Here is a 24,394-nt window from a genome sequence, read left to right as displayed (position 1 = left end):
TAAAGATTAATAATTGTAGAGGCTTTCTGATTCTTGTGAGATAATGTATTTACAAGATGGGCCACTCTACTTGGCAGGTGATATTTGTGGCTGTGAAACATCTCACATTCAGGGGCCTCCTCCCTGGTGGCTGTAGGAGTTGACTCTGAGACTGCAGGAAGTGATTCTGGCATTCTGGCCCCCTTTCCTCTCGAACAATTGACTCTGTTCTCCTCAGCTATTCGATGTGTCACCTCCAGATGAAATCAGATGTAATCTCCACCGTGTACGAAAGTTGTCCAGATCCGTTACTCATCTTTCCGAGTACGCACTTTTGATCACCTCTGTAGTCCCCCACCAGGAGTTCTTGTCCCGTGGGGGGGAATATTGAAATGTCTTGTTTGAAGAGTCTTCAGTTTGCCTCAGCTGTTTGTCCTGTATGCTACTTCTGAGGTTGGGTTTGAGGAGATGCGAGACTGAAAGCAAGGGATGACCTGGGAACTACTTAGCTGGTGAGTTTTTGATTGTGGGGTGAGCTGCATTGTGATACAAACGCAGGGAATTGGCAAGCTTTTGGTTCAGTGTCAGTGTAGTTTGACCTGCTGACATTGCTCACAGTACGTCCTTCAACCTCCAGACAAAACTTTCTGCCAAGACATTTCTAGCTGGGTGGTACGGTGCAGATGTGACATGTCTTATTCTGTTCATTTTCAGGACAACTGAAACAGTTCCGCAACAAACTGTGGTCCAATTTCACTGATCATGTGCTTTGGAATACAATCCCTGAGAAGCAGCTTCTCAACACATCAACAGTGTGCAAGGCTGTAGAGGAGGCTATTGGCCTACATTAGACGTTACAACTCTCAATCTCCACATATGATAACCCATCAAAGGCCAGTTCATCCAGGTGTTGGTAAAATCGGTGGAACTGGAGTTTCTGCTGAATATTCCATACATTTTGGGTGACCATGTGGACCTAAGATAGTGTAGGGTCTTTTCTGATTTCCCTTTGGATCATCCCAGCTGTAATAGGGTATCTTTTGATTTGCATTAGGTAGAAAACGTCAAGTGGACTCTTTAGTAAATTTTTCAGGTACTGTATTTCCTTTTCCAAGGGTAACTGGGACAATCTGTCAGCATTTCCATGATTAGTCCTCCTCTTGAATTTGATTTTGTAATTGTGCCCTCCAAGACACAGAGCCCGTCTCTGCATTTGTGTTGCTGCTGTTAGTGGAACAGTTTCTGTGGAATGAAAATGGACACTGGTGGCTGATGATCAGTAAAGAAGTTAAACTCTCTCACATATAAGTACAGATTGAAACATTTTACACACCAATCCAGACACAGGCCCTCTCTGTCAATCTGGGCGCAACAGTAAAGGAGAGTGATGCAAAAGTTATGGGGTGTTCACTTCCATCACTCATAACATGTGACATGACTGCACCTATCCTATAAGACAAAGTATCACAGGCCAGCTTCACTGGATGACGTGGATCACAATATGTGAGTACAGTGTCTAATGTCACCATTTCCTTTACCTTAAGGATTCTTAAGGATAGGATCTACGAGCATTTGGAGAGGTACAGTCCACTCAAGGATAGTCAATATGACATTGTGAAGGGAAAGTCATACCTGACGAGCCTAACTGAGTTTTTTGAAGAGGTAACAACAGAAATTGATGAGGGTAAGGCAGTTAATGTGGTCTACATGGATTTTAGAAAGGTATTTTTCTTTTTTCTTTTCAATTTTTGTGAATAAAAAAAACACTACTAAGCAAGCAAAGTGAGGGAAAAAAAAGAAACCCATTGGGGATACAACCCAGAGCCATGCATCTTACAGAAAGCTTCTAAAAATAAACATCAAACCGCCAACAAGAAAGAAAGATATATCAAAAAATAATTTACACTTAGATCGTGGAGGAAATCAATCAGTTAACTGAAATTTTAATAATGAGAAAATGAGCCCCATCTCTTCTCAAAATCAAATAAAGGTTCTAAGGTTTGACTTCTAATTTTCTCCAAGCTAAGACACAGCATCACTTGAGAGAACCATTGTGACAAAGTAGGAGCTGATATATCCTTCCATTTCAGCAAGGCATTTGACAAAGTCCCGGATGAGAGACTCACCCAGAAAGTCATGAGGCATGGGATCAGTGTTGTCTGGCTGTTTGGTTAAAAATTCAGCTTACAGGAAGAAAGCAGAGGGTAGTAGTGGAAGGAACATATTCTGCCTGGAGGTCGGTGACTAGTGGAGTGCTGCAAGGATCTGTCCTGGGACCCCTGCTCTTTGTGATTTTTATAAATGACCCGGATGAAGAGGTGGAAGGATGGGTGAGTAAGTTTGCGAATGACATGAAGGTTGGAGGAGTTGTGGATGGAGGTTGTTGTAGGTTACAAGAGGACATAGACAGGATGCAGATTTGGGCAAAAAAATGGCAGATGGAGTTCAATCTGGATAAGTGTGAGGTGATGCATTTTGGAAGGGCAAACCAGAAGGCTGAGTACAGGATTAATGGTCAGTTACTTAAGAGTGTGGATGAACAAAGGGACCTTGGGGATCAAATCTATACATCCCTCAAGGTCGCTGCACAGGTTGGTAGGGTAGTTAAGAAGGCCTATGGGATGCTAGGCTTCATTAATAGGGGGATTGAGTTCAAGAGCAGAGAGGTCATGTTGCAACTCTACTAATCTCTGGTGAGACCGCACTTAGAGTATTGTGTTCAGTTCTGGTCACCTCATTATAGGAAGGATGTGGAAGCTATGGAGAGGGTGCAGAGGAGAATTACCAATATGTTGCCTGGATTGGAATACAAGTCTTATGAGGCAAAGTTAGCAGAGCTGGGACTTTTCTCTTTGGAGCGTAGAAGGATGAGAGTGGACTTGATAGAGGTCTACAAGATTATGAAAGGCATAGATAGGGTGGGTGGTTAGCCAGGACCAGTTTCCCAGGGCACGAATAGCAAACACCAGGGGGCATATGTACAAAGTTAGGGGCTGGAAGTTTAGGGGAGACATCAGGGGTAAGTTTTTTTACACAGAGTGTTGTGGATGCCCAGAATGACTTGCCAGGATGGTGGTGGAGGCTAAAACATTAGGGGTATTTAAGAGCCTCTTGAACAGGCACGTGGATGACAGAAAAATAGAGTCTTATGGGGTAGTGTGGGTTTAGTATTTTTTTTAAGGAATATATGGGTCGGCACAACGTTGAGGCCCAAAGAGCCCGTACTGTGCTGTAGTATTCTAGTGTGTAGTGTTCTAGTGTCTTTTTGAAATCTATCTCACATTGCAATGTCCGTTGCCATTTCTTCCTATTCTGTAGTAATGAATTTAAGGGGTGGAGCACTATTGGCAGGTTTCCCAGGAACCTATTATAGTAATTGGCAAACCCTAAAAAGGGCTGCTGCTGTGACATGTCCTTTGGTCTTGGGCAAAGCAGCACTTGCTGAATTTTCTCAGCATACTTGTGTAAAGTTTGTGCATCAAAGTTGTGACCACAGTTATCAATGCTTGGTTTAAAGAATTCACACTTGTTACATCATACTCCGACCCAATAACCTTCTAATCCTTTCTTTCTTTCTTTTTCAATCTTTTTATTAAATTTCATATAAAAAAAACAACACATAATAATGAATAGATTACAAATTCAATAAACTTGAGATTACATTAGTAATAGGATAATAATATCCTATTAAACATCAATCAACAAAAGGTACATAAATCAATCAAGTCTATATAGATATATATGGAAAAAAAAACAAAAATAATCATCAAAAAAGAAAAAAAAATTGAAATTATATATATGAGAAAAAATATATATTGAAAAAAATACTAAACTAAACTAACATGGGCAATAATAGCACTTTATAAATATATAAAGGTGTCAAGAAAAGAACTCCGGAACTCCATACCTGAACAAGGATAAGTAGAGAAAAGGATCTGAAATAGGCCAAATTAATTCATATGAAAGTGTCAAATAAATGGTCCCCAGGTTTCTTCAAATTTAATTGAAGAATCAAAGATAGTGCTTCTAATTTTTTCCAAACTCAGACAAGAAATAGTTTGGGAGAACCACTGAAATGTAGTAGGAGGATTTACTTCTTTCCAGTTTTGTAATATAGACCTTCTGGCAATTAATGTTACAAAGGCAATCATTCGTCTAATTGAAGGGGAAAGCTGATTGCCATCTTCATTTTGTATACCGAAAATTGCAGTAATAAAATGGGGTTGTAAATCGATATTCCATACTGAGGAAATGACATCAAAAATGTCCTTCCAATAGTTATGTAAAGTGGGACATGTCCAAAACATGTGAGTCAATGAAGCCACTTCTAAGTGACATCTGTCACATTGAGGGTTGATATGCGAGTAAAATCGGGCAAGCTTATCTTTAGACATATAAGCTCTATGTACAATTTTAAATTGTATTAAAGCATGTTTAGCACAAATAGAAGAGTAATTAACCATTTGTAAAATTTTTTCCCATTTATCTGTTGATATATTACATCGAAGTTCTTTTTCCCATTCTTGTTTAATTCTATCCGATATTTCTGGCTGTATCTTCATAATCATGTTATAAATAAAAGCTACTAATCTCTTCTGACAAGGATTAAAAGTAAAAATCAAATCTGAAAAATCCGATGGAGTTGAATTAGGAAAAGATGGAAGAATTTTATGTAAGAAATTTCTAATTTGTAAGTATCTAAAAAAATTAGATTTAGGTAGTTCAAATTTGTTAGAAAGTTGATCAAAAGACATCAAAGTACCTTCAAAAAAAAGATCACAAAAACATTTTATACCTTTCCTTTTCCATATACTAAAAGCTTGATCTGTCAGTGAAGGTTTGAAAAAAAAATTACATAAAATAGGGCTGTCCAGAACAAAGTTTTTCAGATTAAAGAATTTGCGAAATTGAAACCAAATTCGTAATGTATGTTTAACAACAGGGTTAGATATCTGTTTATTGAATTTGGCTAAATCAATAGGAAGAAAAGAACCAAGAACGGAAAATATAGAATATCCCTTTACCTCATTACATTCCAAATTTACCCACTGTGGGCACACAGGTGAATCCAAATCTAGTTTCCAGTACATTAGGTTACGAATATTATTCGCCCAATAATAAAATCTAAAATTAGGTAAAGCTAGACCACCATCTTTTTTAGACTTTTGTAATTGCCTTTTGCTTAACCTAGGATTTTTATTTTGCCACACAAATGAGGAAATTTTTGAATCAATATTATCAAAAAAAGATTTAGGAATAAAAATTGGTAAAGCTTGGAATAAATATAAAAATTTCGGTAAAATCATCATTTTAATAGCATTAATCCGACCAACTAATGATAAAAATAAGGGAGACCATCTTGTAGTAAGTTGTTGAATTTGATGAAGCATAGGTAAAAAATTCAGTCCAAATAAATCTTTATATTTCTTGGTGATTTTTATACCTAAATAGATAAAGTTATCAGTAACAACTTTAAATGGGATCCTGTCACTCAATAAGGTTTGCGCGTTTAAAGGGAATAACTCACTCTTATCTAAGTTTAGCTTATAACCAGAAAAGCTACCAAATTGAGCCAACAAGGATAAAATAGCAGGAATAGACCTACTAGGATTAGAAATATATAACAACAAATCATCAGCATAAAGCGATAATTTGTATAACTTCTCATTACGGATAATACCAAAAATATTAGGAGACTCACGAATAGCAATAGCTAAAGGTTCTAATGCAATATTAAATAATAAAGGACTTAAAGGACAACCTTGTCTCGTACCACGAGATAATTGAAAAAAAGAGGATCTATAATTATTTGTAAGAACAGAAGCAACAGGTTTATAATATATTAATTTAATCCATGATATAAAATTAGGACTAAAATTAAAGTTTCTCAATGCATTAAATAAATATGTCCATTCAACTCTATCAAAGGCTTTTTCAGCATCTAATGAGATAACACATTCTGGGGTTGTAGGTGATGAAGTATAAATTATGTTAATCAATTTTCTAATATTAAAAAAGGAATACCGATTCCTAATAAAACCAGTTTGATCATCTGAAATAATCTGTGGTAATACCTTTTCTAATCTAATGGCTAAAATTTTTGTAAGAATCTTAGAGTCTACATTTAATAATGATATAGGGCGATAAGATGCACATAAAGTAGGATCTTTATCTTTTTTAAGAATTAGAGATATAGTAGCTTCATAAAACGATTGAGGTAGTCTCTTCTTAACAAACGCATCATTAAAAATTTCACATAGCCAAGGAGAAAGCAATAAAGAAAAAGTTTTAAAAAATTCTACAATAAAACCATCAGGACCAGGAGCTTTCCCTGAATTCATTGATGAGATAGCCTCTCTTATTTCATCCATGGAAATAGGAGCATCAAGCAAGCTACAATCTTCATCTATCAGTTTAGGAATATTCAAGTTATTAAAAAAATTATCCATCGTAAACCGGTCACCATCAAATTCTGATTGATATAAAGATTTATAAAAATCTTGAAAAGTGTTATTGATTTCTTTATAATCAGTAGTTAAATTACCGTCTTGTTTACGAATTTTAATAATTTGTCGCTTAGTCGAAATAGCTTTTAATTGATTAGCTAACAATTTACCAGTTCGATCACTATGAATATAAAATTGAGCCCTAGTCTTAATTAATTGATTCTCAATTGAAGAAGATAATAATAAACTATGTTCCATTTGGAGCTCAACTCTCTTCTTATAAAGTTCTTTGGTAGGAGTAACGGAATAAATCTTATCAATTTCTTTAATTTTATCCACCAATAAAGCTATATCTGAATATCTTTGTTTTCTTTTACCAGCGGAATATGAAATAATTTGTCCACGAATAAAAGCCTTGAAAGAGTCCCAAAGTATTCCTTTATCAATCTCTTCATTATAGTTTGTTGAAAAAAATAAGTCAATTTGTTGTTTTATGAAGGTAATAAATTCTGGATCTTGAAGTAAAGTAGCATTAAGTCTCCAAGATCTAGTATTGATAGAAGAGTCCGAAATCTTGATAGATAACTTCAAAGGCGCATGATCCGAAATGGCAATAGAATCGTATTTACAATCAATAACATCTGTTAATAAACGATGATCAATAAGGAAATAATCAATTCTAGAATAACTATGATATACATGTGAAAAAAATGAAAATTCTTTATCTTTAGGGTTCAAAAACCGCCATATTTCAGTAATTCCAGAATCAACCATAAAAGAATTAATAAGTAAAGCTGATCTATTCGGAAGAGTTCGAATAGGTTTAGATCTATCCATCGAAGGATTCAAACAACAATTAAAGTCTCCACCCATTATCAACATATATTCATTCAAGTTAGGAAGAGAAGTAAATAAACGTTTAAAAAATTCAGGACAATCAAAGTTTGGAGCATAAATATTAACTAAAACAACTTTCCGATTAAACAGTGAACCAGTTATCAACAAAAATCTACCCTGTGGATCAGAAATAATTTCATAATGTGTAAACGAAATTGAGGGGTCTATAAAAATAGACACACCCCTAATTTTAGCGGTACAATTTGAAAACGTTGATTATCCTCCCTCCTAATATGGGTCTCCTGTACAAAAATAATATTAGCGTTCAATCTATGGAATACTTTAAATATTTTTTACGTTTAATCGGATGATTTAAACCATTAGTATTCCACGAGATAAAATTAATAGATTTATCCATCATACCAATATTAATTGTGTGTATCATAAAAGGTTAAAAAGACACATAACCCACAATTTAGGAAGAAGGAAAATTGATTCAGGAGCAACCGGAGATCCTGACACCTCAACAATATTAATAATTTAGAGTCAGCCCATAAACTAAAAGCAAAAAAATAAAAAGCAAAAGCGTGAAAAAAGATCCCTCCCCCCTCCCCCCACCCTTTGAAAGAAAGCCAAGCGGCAGGCGCATAAACTAATACTAATATTACCCCCATTTCAAGATGGCAGCTCCATAAGAAAATTTTTTTAAGAAAAAACTATATAACACCCTAATTAAAATATAGAGTTGCAAAAAAATATATATATATGTATATATATACATACATATATACATATACATACACATACACACACACATCAGTCAAGTCAAAAAAAAAACTAAAATAGTAAACCCAGAAAAATCATTAATAAAAAAAATGAACATTAAAGTTTAAAAATGTAATACACCTTTAAAAAAAAATTCCATATTCAGATACAAAGATGACGTTTCAAAAGCCAAGACTTATGGGAAGAAGAAACGACATTTTGAGAAAGCCATATTACAAAATATGAATATAAGTTCAGCAATCTAATAAGAAAATTTAGTAAAAAAAAGGTTATCAAAATAGAATTTTTTGTTTTTTTTTAAAAAAAAGATTTAATAGACACTACAACATATATAAAAAAAGACTAAAAAAAAGAATTCAAAACCTTTGTTCCATTTCTAAATACAGGCAAGCAAATAAACGCTTATAAAAAGTAAAGACTTATGGGAAGAAGAAACGACAATTTGAAAAAATAATTCATTATTACAAAATACAAACGTGTATAAAAAAGGATATTATAAAAATTAAAACAGCATCTATAAGCAATGATAATAGTAGTAAAGAAAAACCCAGACCTATAATTCAAAATAAAAAGTTATAACCCAACTTCCAAGGTTAAAACTTAAAATGAAATAACATCCTCTCTCCAAAAAAAAAACTTTTCAATGTAACTCATAGTTCAAGTTGCACTAGAGGATCGATATTCTTCAACAAATTTCTTCGCTTCTTCCGGAGTGTTAAAAAATCGTAGACTGTTGTCGTTCAGCACCATTCTAAGCTTCGCTGGATACATTAAAGCTTGTTTAAGTCCAATCGAATGAATCTCTGCCATCACTGGTTTAAAAGCGATCCTGGCTTTCATTACTTCATAAGAATAATCCTCAACAATTCGAAATGAATAGTTTTTGTAGGAGATCATACGAGCTAATCGAATTAGAAGCTCTTTCTCACGAGGATAATGAAGGCGAACAATCACCGCTCGTGGTTTATCAGTCACAGACGAAAACCTCGCAACTCTATGAGCACGGTCGATAACAGGTTCATTTTGCAAACCTTCACCACCGAAAATTTCCCACAGTAATTTAGAGAAAAATTCAGTTAAATCACCGGACTCAACTTTTTCGGGAATTCCGATGATGCGCAAATTCTGTCTGCGAGAACGATTTTCAAGATCAGTAATTTTAAACTTATACTGATCTAAAGTTTTAGCAGTCGACTCTATCTTCTTCTCCAACACTTCAATTATACGTGCTTTTTCACAAATTGATTGTTCAAGAGTCGTGATCTTATTTTCATGCCGCTGAACATCTAACGCCTGTGACTGAAACTTAATTTCAAGCGATTTAACAACTCCTTCAAGATCGGATATTTTCGTAGTAATCCTCTTTTCCAAACTAGACAGTTTACTGTCCAATTTACCTTCTAGTCTGCCTTCCAGACCCGCAAGTTTAGCATCCAGTTTAATGTCCAAAAGACTAGAAATTGCGTCGATGGATACAGGATCCTTAGCCGATTTCTTACTTGTAGCCATTTTAAGTTTGATAAAATTAGATCAAATATTATTTTAGGAAAGAGGGGTCAATCAGAGGTAGCAACTCATATGATTAAGTTCGAAAAGATCAAATTAAAGGGTGATTATAGTTGAAAAAATAAAGAGAGCCTAAAAGGCAGATGCTTACGTCGCCATCTTGAAACTCCACCCTCCTAATCCTTTTAACACTGTCTAGAGTTTTTGTGTTAGCACGTGGCCTAGTGGATAATAGAATCAGTCTAGTGATCTGAAGGTTACTGATTCGAGCCTTAGCTGAGACAACGTGCTGTGTCCTTGAGCAAGACACTAACCACACATCGCTCTTCGATGACACCGGTGCCAAGCTGCTTGGGTCCTAGTGCCCTTCCCTTGGACAACATCGGAGGGGGGAAGGCTTGCAGCTTGGGCAACTGCCGGTCTCCCACACAACCCTGCCCAGGCCTGCACCCTGGAAACCTTCCAAGGTGCAAATCCATGGTCTCACAAGACTAACAGATGCCTATAAATAAGAGCATTTGGAGATGTTTCATGTCATCCCTACTGGCAACAATGATGTCATCCAGATAACACTGAGTGTGTAGAAGGGCTTGCAGAAGCTGATCCATAGCTTTCTGCCAATCTGCAGGTGCAGATGCTACTCCAAACATGCCTGTTATAGTGATAATGCCCTTTGTGAGTGACGTGAAACACTCTGGACTCTTCTTCCATCTCCATCTTTACGTAGGCCTCAGTTAAGTCCATTTTGCTGAAGTGTTTCCTTCTGGAAAGGTTTACAAATGATATCCTCTACCCTGAGCAGAGGGTATTGATCTACTGTTGGTCCTGGGTTGGTGGTGACATTAAAATCACCATAGATTCTGACAGACCCATCCTTCTTAGCTACTGGGACCACTGGCGTTGTCTATGGGCTCCACTCAAGCTTGGCAAGAATTCCTTCAGCCTCCATGCGATCCGGCTCTCTGGGCACTTTATCATGAATGGTATAAAGAGCTGGATGGGCTTTGTAAAACTTGTATGTGGCAGTTTTGTTTAACACTATTTTACCCTCCATAAGTTTGAGTTTTTCAATGCCTTCCTTGTACACCACTGAGGCATCACCCAGTACCTTTCTTAATTCACTTTCAGAGGATGTGGCTTGCAACTGGTGGATGGATCTCCAATCAATCTGTAGTTGTCTCAGCTGGTCATGTCCCCACAGTGCTGGCCCTCCTGTTTAATTTACCACATACAAGACCAATGTAGCTTTTTGGTTGCTGTATTCACTGTTACAGATGTCATTCCCACAGGAGTTTTCTTTTCTCCAGTATAAGTTCTTAATTTGATATGTGCTGGCTTCAGTTCATAATCTTTGAAATCCAGTATTAATCATTTTGTGCAATGACTGAAACAGCCAAGCCAAAGTCCAATTCCACCTAAATTAATCTGGCATTTGCTTCTGGTGTAAGCCATATTGCTTGTCTCTTTAAAAAAGCAAACACGAGGAAATCTGCAGATGCTGGAAATTCAAGCAACACACTCAAAATGCTGGTGGAATGCAGCAGGCCAGGCAGCATCTACAGGAAGAAGTAATGTCGATGTTTTGGGACGAAGGGTCTCGGCCCAAAACATCGACAGTGCTTCTTCCTATAGATGCCGCCTGGCCTGCATGTTCCACCAACATTTTGTGTGTGCTGTTTGTTTCTTGTTAGTTTTCACAGAGTGAATCTTAATGCTACTCAGTTCTGTGTCACTCGTATCAGGTTTTTCATCAAAAGCATTCAGATTAATATTCATTGAAACTGCAAATTGACTTTTTATCTTATTTCTTCCTCATGCAGTCCATTTATTATAGTTTGCCTGACATGCTCTTTCAATATGTTCTATTTCATTTTATTTTCTGCAAATTTCACCTTGAAATCTGCATTGATTTGGTATATATCAGCCCCTGCCACAGTAACAAATTCTGTTTGGCCAGGCCAGCTTCTATTTAGACATTGCAATTTTGCTCACTCTCACTTTCAATCCTTTCTGCAACCCAAATGCATCTCAAACAAGAGAAAATCTGGAAGATGCTGGAAATCCAAGCAACACACACAAAATGCTGGAGGAACTCAGCAGTCCTGATGAAGGGTCTTGCCTAAAATTGTGGCGACCCATTTCCTGGCACATCCGAACCAGCTCACAATTAGATAGCCTACGGGGGTTTGCGAGCACAGAGCTTTGAAGCCTCTGTGCCACGGGGGGCAGGTTGAGGGAGGCTTAAAAGTGAGGCTGAGGATTTCGAATAAAGTTTTTTCCTTCGACTGCAGTTACCGACTCCGTGTCGTAATTTTAGCGCTGCGTGTAGCACACCGCTACAATTGGTGACCCCGACGGTCCAAACGATTTTTGGACCAGAAATGACCGACGCCGCCTCTGTTCATGCGGTTTCGTTGAAACTGCCGGGTTTCTGGACACAGCGCCCGGACCTATGGTTCCAGCAAGCCGAAGCCCAATTCCACGTTCGCCAGATCACCTCAGAAGACACCCGCTACTACTACGTGGTGAGCTCCCTCGACCAGGACACAGCGGCCCAGGTCGCGGAGTTCGTACAGTCGCCCCCGGCAGACGGCAAGTACACGGAATTCAAAGCCCTGCTCCTCAGGACTTTTGGACTCTCACGGCGCGAGCGGGCTGCCCGTTTACTGCACCTGGATGGCTTGGGCGACAGACCTCCATCGGCTTTAATGAATGAGATGTTGTCTCTAGCCGACGGACACACACCCTGCCTCATGTTTGAGCAGGCATTCCTGGAGCAGCTGCCCGAGGACATACGCCTGCTGCTGTCCAACGCGGATTTCAGTGACCCCCGGAATGTGGCAGCCCGGGCGGACTTGCTGTGGAACGCCAAAAAGGTGAGCGGGGCGTCCATTGCACAGATCTCCCAGCCAAGCTCCCAGCAGCAAACCAGTCCAGGCCCGGCCGCAGAGCCCGCCAACCCCCGGCCCAATGAACACTGGTGCTTCTACCACCAGCGGTGGGGTACAGAAGCCCGCCGTTGTCGCCCGCCCTGCAAGTTCCCGGGAAACGCCAGAGCCAGCCGCCACTGATGGCTACGGCGGCTGGCCATCGGGATAGCCTCCTGTATGTGTGGGATAGAAGGTCGGGACGCCGGTTTTTGGTCGATACTGGGGCCGAGATCAGCGTTTTACCTCCGACGAGTTACGACACCCGCAGCAGGGCACCGGGGCACCCCCTGAGGGCCGTGAACGGCAGCACAGTAAGGACCTATGGCACCCGTCAGGTGCAGCTACAGTTTGGCTCCAGCCAGGTCACATGGGACTTCACACTGGCCGCCGTAGCCCAACCGCTTCTGGGTGCGGATTTTTTGCGAGCTCACAGCCTACTGGTCGACCTGCCCAGGAAGAGACTGGTACACGCCGAGACCTTTCAGACGTTCTCCCTGGGTGCAGCCCCGTTGCCAGCCCCTCACCTCGGCTCCATCACGCTGTCCAACAACGACTTCACCAGGGTCCTGGCGGATTTCCCATCGGTTCTGGCACCGCAGTTCACAGCGGCCATGCCCAGACACGGCGTACAGCACCACATACCGACCCAGGGACCACCCCTCCACGCCCGCGCTCGGCGGCTTCCCCCAGACAAGCTCCGACTGGCGAAGGAGGAGTTCCAGAGGATGGAGGAATTGGGGATCATCCGGCGGTCCGACAGCCCATGGGCCTCCCCCCTGCACATGGTGCCCAAAGCGACGGGAGGCTGGAGACCATGCAGCGACTACCGTAGGCTGAACGAGGCTACCACACCGGACCGCTACCCTGTGCCGCACATTCAGGACTTTGCAGCAAACCTGCACAGCGCACGGATCTTCTCCAAGGTAGACCTCGTCCAAGGGTACCATCAAATCCCGATGCATCCTGACGATGTCCCCAAAATGGCTCTCATCACCCCGTTTGGCCTTTTTGAGTTCCTCCGCATGCCGTTCGGCCTGAAGAATGCCGCACAGACGTTCCAGCAGTTAATGGATGCGGTGGGACGGGACCTGGACTTCGCGTTCATCTATTTGGACGACATCCTCATAGCCAGCAGCAGTCGTCAGGAGCATCTGTCCCACCTCCGTCAACTCTGCGCCCAACTGAGTGAATACGGTCTAACAATCAACCCAGCCAAATGCCATTTCGGGCTCGACACCATAGACTTCCTGAGCCACAGGATTACTAAAGACGAGGCAACCCCTCTGCCCGCTAAGGTAGATGCGGTCCGCCACTTTCCCCGACCCACCACGATCAAAGGCCTTCAGGAATTCGTAGGTATGGTCAATTTCTACCACCGCTTCCTTCCTTCAGCTGCCCGGATCATACGCCCCCTGTTCGCCCTGATGTCGGGTCCGAGTAAGGACACTACCTGGGACAAGGAGTCTGCCACCGCTTTCGTTCAAACGAAGGAAGCTTTGGCGAGCGCCGCAATGCTAGTACATCCCAGAATGGACCGCCTCAAACCGGCCCATGTGGACCTGGCGCAACTGGCCGAGTTTCCGGCACCTCGGCGCAGAGGCCGACCTCCCAAGCAGGTTCTGGCCCAGACTGTGGACATTGGGGGGGTGTATCGCCGGTTCTGGGAGGGGGTTATGTGGCGACCCATTTCCTGGCACATCTGAACCGGCTCACAATTAGATAGCCTACGGGGGTTTGCGAGCACAGAGCTTTGGAGCCTCTGCGCCACGGGGGGCAGGTTGAGGGAGGCTTAAAAGTGAGGCTGAGGATTTCGAATAAAGTTTTTTCCTTCGACTGAAGTTACCGACTCCGTGTCGTAATTTTAGCGCTGCGTGCAGCACACCGCTACAAAATATCCAATGTGCTCTTTTCCATAGATGTTGCCTGGCCAGCTGAGCTCCTCCAGCGTTTTGTGTGTGTCTCCATCTGCAGTTTGTATTGATGGAGCTATTTCAACTGCTCTTTTAAGTATATGTTGTGCTCAGTTAGGAGCCATTTTTGAATGCCTTATTGTAAGATTCTGCAAACTAAACGATTTTTTGATGTATAATTCAGCCCGAAACAGAACTGACAATGCTCAGACAATTGCTTCAATTCGGGTATGTGTGCCGCAATGGTTTTGCCTTCCTTTTGATTCTGCTTTTGAAACATAGAGTGTTCTGCAATCAACAATGGTTTTGTTTCTAAATGACTCTTCTTTATTTTCATGATATTTGCAAAGCTCATTTCAGCTAGCCTGGTTGGAGCAGTCAAACTTCTAAGCAGACTGTATGCTTTTACACCTGATGCATGCAACAAAAGTGGTACATGTTTCTCATTGGCTATTCCACTTTCTTTCAAATACTGCTCAATTTGTTCAATGTACATATTCCAGTTATCTCTTGTGTAATTGAATGCATCTATCTTTCCAATGTAGCCAGACATTTCAGCTTATTTTAAATTTATGAATATTATCACCTGATAATCACTGTTTATGAACCCATGAATTTATCCTCCTTTTTTCCTTTTTTAACACAAACATGTCCTTTCTGAAGAAGCATGACTTGCACTGTATTTATTTTTACTTGACCATTTCTCGCATTACTTTTTTTTAACTTGAACATCTCGCTGCACTTCTACAGGTAAGTGGTCATCTCAGGTTTGTTTAAAACTTCTTCATTACCACTGTTATGTTTTGTAATTCTAAAACATAAAAACTAATTGAAAGGAAAACAAGGGATCTGGGAATGCAAGTCTATCTCCGTTTTTCACTTTCAGCAAGGTACGTACGTATGATGTGGCAGCCTAATAACATATGCCTTTTACATGCTTATACATATAATCTGCAATGCATTTTGTAAACAATGAAGAATGCTTAATCAAAAATATACTCAAGTATTACTGAAATATTTAATACATAATAAAACAGTTCTGGTTTAGTTTATTCTCAGTGCATATCCTGATTCTCATTCCCTGAGTCCAGAGTCTATATACCAAGCTTCTCTAGTCTGCTTTGTTTCTCCGGTATCCATTCCAAGCTTTTCAAGTCACAAGAACCCAGGTTCCCAGCTTTGCGATCCCATGACTCAGGTCTGTGTAGCAAATGAGTACTTCAAGCAAACTTATCAATTGATTCAATGAGTCATCATTCAAGTCACTAATGTAAATTCTGGAAGAGCCCTACTCCAAAAGCTGAACCCTGGCTGGTGTGCAAATACACTATAATGTAACCTATCAAGAGTGTTTTTTAAACCCTTGATGAGAAAGTCATGGTACAAACTGGGAAAATTGAACTTTCATGTAACAAATTAAACAGATCTACAGAGAAACACCTTCCTTAGCAGTGAAAGAAACCTGTCCATGCTGTCTTAATTTGTAAAATTGAGAATATATCCTAATTGTCTTCAAAAGACTTCTGAAGGATAAAACACAGAACAAGATTTGAAAAGATTACTTCTCTAGGTTTCAAGGTTTCCCAAGGACTTTTCTCCATTCACAGGGTTTTCTTTTTCCAATCATTTCTAAGGCTTATTCAATTTCCTCCCCATCTCGGACTCCCAAGTCTCCCACTCAGCCCTGCCCGAGGTTTCTTAATCTCCGAGTGCTGGGGTTCCTGGGCCCCTCTGTATGGTACCCCGGATGTCCCTCAATCTGTTGGGGTTCCCAGGCCATCAGATGCCAGCTTCTAGGAAGGAGCTCGGGGTCCTGTACTGACTTCAGGCCTTTCAGGGCATCAGAGAGCTTTTGGGCTCTGAGATTTTTAAGAGCTCCTGAATTGGTTCATTGGTGCTTAACAGTTATTAATGGTTTTAGAGTTTCTTTTTTTTTCTATCTCGAGCGACTCACACTTTGTAATGCATTTTCCTGGTGCTTTCTCTTTGAGTTTCTTTTGATAGGTTGAAGGATTCTGTGCTAGTTTTAGCCATGTAAATTAGCTCCATTCAGAGGGTCCTCTATGATCCATCTCACTGTGTCACTTGATCAAGACACCTCTGTAAAAGCTCTTGTTTCTGTCTCTATGTGGAAGTTGTTGGCTCCGATATTGGCAGTACACACCATGGCGCTTATCTACCAGGTAAGTAAAGGACATCTTGGACAAGTCCCTCATCCGGGACTTCCAGCAGACACAGATCTGTGGTGCCTCAGGGGCTGTGGCTAGAGGGGGGGGGGGGTCCTGTCACAATCACGGATTTGCAGCACAACAGACACCGCAATTGTGCTTGTGAATATGCACGTGCAGCTAATAATTTCATTGTGGTAGTATTTAACTCCATTCATTCCATTGTAATACTTGTGGAGACTCAGACATGGACTTAGCCACACTTCGTTATCTCCATTCCGCCTTGCCTGAGGAATTGGACTGTCGAGTCAACTGACTGCAAAGACTGGTGGTATTCATTTTACTCTTAGTTGTTCTTTTCAGCCACAGTGTGGGCTTCGTTTTCCATTTAAGGGTTTTTGTTAACGGCCCCGATTGGCCTAGCATTTATTGTTTTCTTTACCATTAATACTGTCTGCATTAAAGTCTGAACCATCAACCCATTTCAGTGTCACTCACTCCGCACTTGGACCATGTCCGAACCAGGTGACAGGAACCAATGGACAAAGAGATAGCGTAGGAAAATGGAGTTGGGAAGCTGAACTGGGAGATCAGCTATGATGTAGAGGCATGTCAGAACAGGCATAAAAGGCCAGAGAACCTATTCCTGGTCCTTAATGTTATATCCTTGAAACCCTCAGTTTCCTTGGCTGCATAAATCCAGGGAAGACCCTCCCTGGTCCCGCAAAACTCATGAGATTGAGACGGCTCTCCCACCCCACACCCCAGTTTGTGTGGATGCTGTGTCATTTACTACCCTGTTACAAGTTAGTGCCACGAAATGACACAGTCCACAGCATACAATTACAGTAAAGGAATTACTTTAGGAATCTTATCTTAACTTAGGGATTAGTAAGGAAAGTGTCCCAGTTTAATTAACAGTCAGATGTGCACAATTTGGATCTCAAAGTTTTGCCATATTCACCGATCTTCAATTGATCTCACCCCTGGCTTCATCAAATCGTTGTCCTGCTCTGGGTCGAATCTTACGAGCTATCTTCTCCAGCATTTTCTCTCTCCATCTCCCGACGAACAAAAACAAAAACAAAAACCTCAAGCCCAACCTTAGTGCCCCTCACCAGGAAAACCTCCCCTTAAGTCTACCATTCTAACTGGATGGCACACATTCCTCATCATTCCTTATCTTCAGCAGTAACCCAAACAAGCCGAAAGCAGAACAGAATGCTAAATGAAATGCATTCAGTGTAACTTTAAAAATATGAATCAGGGCATTACATCTTTATGCTGAAGAAAACATAATCCACATTTTGTTTGTTTTTCCATCAAAGATCAAAAGATCTTTCATCTTTTGGTATCTACATGGAGCAAAAGCAGGAAAGCAACATTAATTCATGGAATTAATTTCACAATAATGACTTGATATCTATGTTACAAAAAATGGAGCTTTGCTATTTATGCTCCACCCAAATCTTCTTGCATCCCACTTCTCCACCCATCCATGAATGTACCTTCACATAACATTTCTCCAAAAATTTCTGATCTACCTTCTTCTGTAATGCAACCTTATAATTTAATAACTATGAAATTATGCATAATAACTATGTGGTAGAATACTTTATTTTTCACCACTCTTAGAATCCCTTTTAAAAGGGGACAATATGCCAGTTGCCTTCTGAGCTGGTTGTTCCACCTTCACAGTAACTTTCAATGATCTGTTTACAAGGACATCTAGATTCTTTGAAATTTTTTTGAAAATATTCAGCTGTTTGGTTTTGAGTGCAGTATCAAAATGGATGACTCCATTTTTTGCTACATCTACCATGTCTTCATACACTCAATTAACTTGTCTACATCTCCTTAAAACCCCTTCATTAGAATATCCTCTTCATTACCTACACATTCCACCAGGTAACACCAAACAATCCTGTACTATGTTTTGATAGTCCAATATCCAGTAGTCAATTCTTGACATTTTCTCCCTATCTTTAGTACTGAAACTTTGTAAGTCTTACAAGGGAAACTAACTAGTCCAAGGGTTAAAACATTTCAAGAAATTGCTCTTGGATTGCTTCCTCAGTGCACTGCAAAGGCCTTGCTGGATATTCACGCACAACTTCAATACTTCTGAAGGTTCTGTCAAATTGTGCTTTTTCTGGTCAAATTAATTCAGTGACATGCAAAATTGCTGAAAAATCTAGAACAGAAGCTAAACTTTTCCCTCCTTTAGCAAGTTGCTCACCTCCTGACAGTCCAACATCCTTCCAAAAAGACACAACTCAGAAGAGCAATAGCATACCCTCCATTTTCTCGAAGCTGGAACCATCCAGCTCATACAGCCAACTTGAATAGCAGCCTGTCAACTGGCTAAGAAAATCATCTCCCTCTACACAAAGCACAATGAATTCTTTGTGTAACATGCACTTAAGTTACTTGCTTTGCATACTCCAATAGCACTTCCCAAACCAATCCGATCAGACACCAGAAAACCACCCCTTTGCAGATTCCCCTCAAGGCACACACTACCATGATTTGAAAGTGTAGTGTATCGCCAGTCTTTTATTATCACTGGACCTGTTTCCTCACACTCCACACCCAACAGTACTATGGGAATGTCTTCAGCAAGAAGGCACCACTATCACAGGGGTAACGAGGGATGAAAATAAATGCTGTGCTTCTCAGTGACACTCAGACCAGAAGCAATATAATAAGTATCGAAATAGAAAGGTTTGATCATGAAGAGGCTCTAGTGTTGTGAAATTCTTGTTTATAGCACATAGCCTGCCTTCGGAGAGCTTGTGACTGAGATTTTACACTGGGCTAAATAGATTTTAAAATGTTATCAGGGAAATTTTGAGATTATTTCAAAAAAGAAGTGAGGGGTGCAGGCATGCTCAGTGCAGGAGCAGAGGGCAGAGTGTGGGGCAGCAAGAAGACGACTGGTGAAGTAGCCTCGGATGTAGCTGAGGACAACCCACAGGACATTCAACAAACAGCAGAGCACAGGAAAAGGCCCTCTAGCCCACCGTGTCTGCATCAACCAAGAAACCAAACTAAACTATTTCCATCTGCCTGAATGTGCTCTGAATCCCTTTATTCCTTGCTTGTTCATGTGTCTGCCTATATGTGGCTTTAAGGTTATTGTTATATTTCTTTCTACCAACTCCACAGCAGCATGTTCCAGGCACCTATCACTCAATGTATGAAACAACTTGCTGCACAAATCCCCTTTAAACTTTCCCCATCTCAGCTTAAAGCTAGTTTTTGATATTTACACCTTGGGAAAAAGACACTGACTCCTTAACCTATCCATGTCTCCCATAATTTACACACTTCTGTCAGGTCACCCTGCTCAGCCTCTGACACTCCAGGGCTGACACCCTTCTCAGGATCTAATCCCTGCTTGTATGTAATGTACTCCAATCCAGGTCATATGCTGGAGAACCTCTTCTGCACTCTCTAAATTCTCCAGGCCCTTTTTATACTATGGTGGTCAGAACTGCACACAATGCTCCAAATGTGGCCTAATCACCATTATATACAGATGCAACTTGACTTCTCAGCTTTTATATTCAATACCCTCACTGATACAGACAAGAATGTCAAATATTTTCTTTATCACCGTGTCTATTTGTAATTCCATGGAGTTACGGATTTGCATTACAACATAGCTCTGTACCTCAGTCTGCCTAAGGGTTTTGGCATGACCTCAAAATGCATCACCTCACACTTGTCCAGATTACATTCCATCTGCTGTTTCTCTGCTCAGCTTTCTAAATGATCTGTATAGCTCTAAACTTTGGCAATCTGCCTCACTGTCCACCTCCCCATCAATTTTCATATCATCTGCAAAATTATTGATTGGACAACTTACATTTTCAAAGAAGCACAACAGGATGGACATAGCAGTCCACTTGATTGGGCGTATTGTGACTGAACTAAAACTGAGACACATGGAAGCTGTAACTGGGAAATACTTAGTCTTTGTTCACACAGCAAGCCTTCAGGAGAGACTGAGCTTGGGAATCCAAAAGAATCTCATTCACGTGATAAAAATGTTTTATATTCCTTCAAGCAAAGATAATAATGAACAGTTAACTACAGTTTCAATTGCTGTAATCACCTACTTAGCTTTAACCTTTCAAATATAGTCAGGATTTATATCATATTCATTTCTCTGACATTAAATGTACCTATTGCAATACTATTGTCATAGTCAGGTAAATTTATAGTATTACATACTTACAATGGCATCACTAGCAGAACCTCTTTCAATATTCAATACTGGTGGCTGTTCCAAAAGCCAGATACCCAAAACATACCCCTGTTGTTACAGTGTTGAGGGATGGATTAATAAATATACAACTAACCAAAAGGTTAAGAGACAAAGTAGATCTGTCCTGCACTTTGTGTTAAATGGCAGGTATACACTTTTAAAATATGCTAATAGCAGATGGTTCCTTAAGCTTGCGATAGCCAGGAGAGGAGGGAGGTGGTGGTGATGATAAGCACCCGCTACCTATTAAATGCTCCCAATGGCATGTATCTCAAATAACCTTTAATATCCAAGTCCAGCTCCTGAACTTCACATGTGTCTAGCCGAGTGGAACTATTTCTACTGACAGGAGAAGGGGAAAAGACGAGTTTACTGACACATTAAAACCCGCCGATCCAAGCAAATGGGACTCATTAGCCATGGTTGGCAGCTCATCTAGGAGGAGTAAGACTTCCATCTCAAATCACTGCTCTCATGAGGTCATATCCACTCTTAGAGAAGGCTTTGGGAGTAAATTTCAAGGAAAAAATCTGGAGCTGGAGTCCCTAAGGCATTTCTGCATTGATTTCAACACTGACTGGCAACTCCTGCGATGCCACTGGAGCCAAATTGTATCAGTCTCTGCAGTTCTGTTGAATTAATCAACTGTGTAGAGATGGAGCCTATTGCATGGGCGACACACAACCACGGATTTGGCAGTGCAGTAGATATGTCAATTGTGCTTGTGAATATGCACATGTCAGCTAATTATTATTTCATTGTGATAGTACTTAAGTCCATTCTTTTCATCGTAGTGCTTGTTGAGACTTGAACCCAGCAGAGAAATGCTTCACTTCTTGCTTATATTCGGCCTTGCCTTTGAAATTGGACTGTCAAGTCAACTGACTCTGAAGACTAGTGGTATTTATTTTATTTTTGTTTGTTCTTTTCAGCCACAGTGTAGGCTTCGTTCTCTATTTAAGAGTTTTAGTTAACGGCCCTGATTGGCCTGGCGTTTATTGTTTTCTCTTCCCTTTACACTGTTTGCCTTGAAGTCTCTGAACTATCAAACCGCTTCAGTGTCTCTCACGGCACAGGAGAACATGTTCCTGTCTCTATTCTGGTGATTCAGGACGTTTTTGGGTGGTATGTTCCAAGCGTTCTGTAAAAGAGAATGAATTTAAAATGTTTATTGACTCCAGTGCAGCTGGGAATCTCATTGACATCTCTCTCTCTCTCAAAGATGAAGAGTTCTAGCCATCCCACCCTGCAAAAACTCATTTCAGGGAGGTAGCACCACCAGCCCTGCCCCCCACAACCCCATACCCACCTCCCCCGGTCAACCTCCAAGGGTGTACGTATACAGGACATTTGATTATGAAAGAACACAACAATTTATTTGATCACATATTGAAACTATTTACACACACACACACACACATTCCTTGTTGAGTATTTTGTTGGCAGTTTCAATGCTAATAGCTAAATGCTAATGCAAATAACTTTTCTATTTCTTTTGCAAATTTTCCTTGTACCGTGACATGGCTTGCTTGGCAGATTTGAGCTTTTTGCTGGAAGTCTCAACCTCAGAGCAGTCTGTGTCAATGAATTTGTTAATTTTGCAAGACATCAGATCCACAAGTGAAATAAAACCAAAAGGTGTATCCTTATTATATTGTCTTATGCAGAAAATGTGACATTAAAATATGTACTTATATTATATTATTTTATCATGGAGTCTTTCTTTTATTCTATTACAACTTTAAGCAAGTCTACAGGGAGTTTGGCCTCATCACATAGGACATCAATAGAGTAGCTCCTTAGCAGCTAGCCAGCTAGGTTAAATAACATTAGCTATACTAATGAACGAATGAAGCCTGTTAAACTCACCTCAACATGTCTTTTACAGTCATTTAGCCCTCCATGGGCAATAGAAAACTCACTGTTGCAAACAGTGCAGTGAGCAACACTGTCATTATTTTTCACCACTATTAGGCAAGGGTACACTTCAGTGTAGTCTGGGGTGAAGTACGATTTATATCTTCTTTTTTTGGAACACTCTGCCATGGCACTGCAGGACACTAAACTGAACTAATGGACAATGAGAGAGAGAGAGAGAGAGAGAGAGAGAGAGAGAGAGAGAGAGAGAGAGGTCAACTATAAAGCCCGCCCACAGAGAAAACTGATAGGTCTACTTAGCACAAAGAGAGACCAATCAGGATGCTCTCTCGGTTACTCTCTCACTATGTCCATCTGTCACTCTCTCCTCTCTCCTCTATACGCTCTCCTCTATATTCTCTCCTCTCTCCCCTCTCCTCCCGCTCCCCCTCTCCCCCTCTCCCCCCTCCTGCCCCCGGTGCTCAAAGGCAAACATCATGAGGTCATTTCTTCAGCAGTTTGAATGGGGCATGACTGTGTAAGCGCATGAGGGTCAGCCTGTGAGACAGCGGGAGAGTTTAAAAACCAAGCTGATTGAGAGGGGGAAGGTCATTTCTTCGGCAATTTGAACGGGGCACGACTGCATAAGCATGTGAAGGTCAGCCTGTGAGACAGCGGGAGAGTTTAAAAAGTGAGCAGATTAACGGAGCGGTCATCGGAAGAATGAGCGACAGAGTAATGGGAGACAGAGTTGGAAGGCTTTGGCTCAAGAGGCTTCAGCGAGCAGAGGCTGAGGACAAGCTTGCTCTCAGTGAGGTAAGGCCAGGTAAGCTTTAATTAATCTAATTAAGTAGGTAATGGAGGCAGCAGTTAGGGCAGTCAAGTTCTCCGTTTACAGTATGTGGGAAGTCAGAGCGAGCACAATTGTCCCTGATGACTACACCTGCAAAAGGTGCATCCAGCTGCAGCTCCTGACAAACCGTGTTAGGGAACTGGAGCTGGAGCTGGATGAACTTCGAATCATTCGTGAGGCAGAGGCAGAAATAGACAGGAGTTTCAGGGAGATAGTCACCCCTAAAAGTCAGGAGACAGGTAGTTGGGTGACTGTCAGGAGAGGGAAGGGGAATAGACAGGAAGAGCAGAGCACCCCTGTAGCCATTCCCATCAACAATAAGTATACCGTTTTGGATACTGTTGGTGGGGATGACCTACCTGGGACAAGTTGCAGTGGTTGCGTCTCTGGCACCGAGACTGGACTCTCAGCTCAGAAAGGAAGGAGGGAAAAGAGGAGAGCAGTAGTGATAGGGGATTCGATAGTTAGGGGGACTGATAAGAGGTTCTGTGGAAGAGATCAAGAATCCTGGATGACCCGTTGCCTCCCTGGTGGAAGGGTCAGCGATATCTCAGATTGTGCTCAGTATTCTCAAGAGGGAGGGTGAACAGCTAGATGTCGTGGTCCATGTAGGGACCAATGACATGGATAGGAAGAAAGAGGAAGTCCTGCAAAGAGAGTTTAGAGAGTTAGGTGCAAAGTTGGACAGGACCTCCAGGGTTGCAGTCTCAGGATTGCTACCTGTGCCACATGCTAGTGAGGCTAGAAATAGGAAGATAATGTGCTAAGTACGTGGCTAAGGAGTTGGTGCAGGACAGAGGGCTTCATGTTTCTGGACAACTGGGCCTTGGTCCAGGGAAGGTGGGACCT

The sequence above is a fragment of the Hypanus sabinus genome, chromosome 20 (assembly GCF_030144855.1).
Source record: "Hypanus sabinus isolate sHypSab1 chromosome 20, sHypSab1.hap1, whole genome shotgun sequence".
In the NCBI taxonomy this organism is placed as follows: domain Eukaryota; kingdom Metazoa; phylum Chordata; class Chondrichthyes; order Myliobatiformes; family Dasyatidae; genus Hypanus; species Hypanus sabinus.
Note: the sequence above shows the minus strand (reverse complement) of the source record.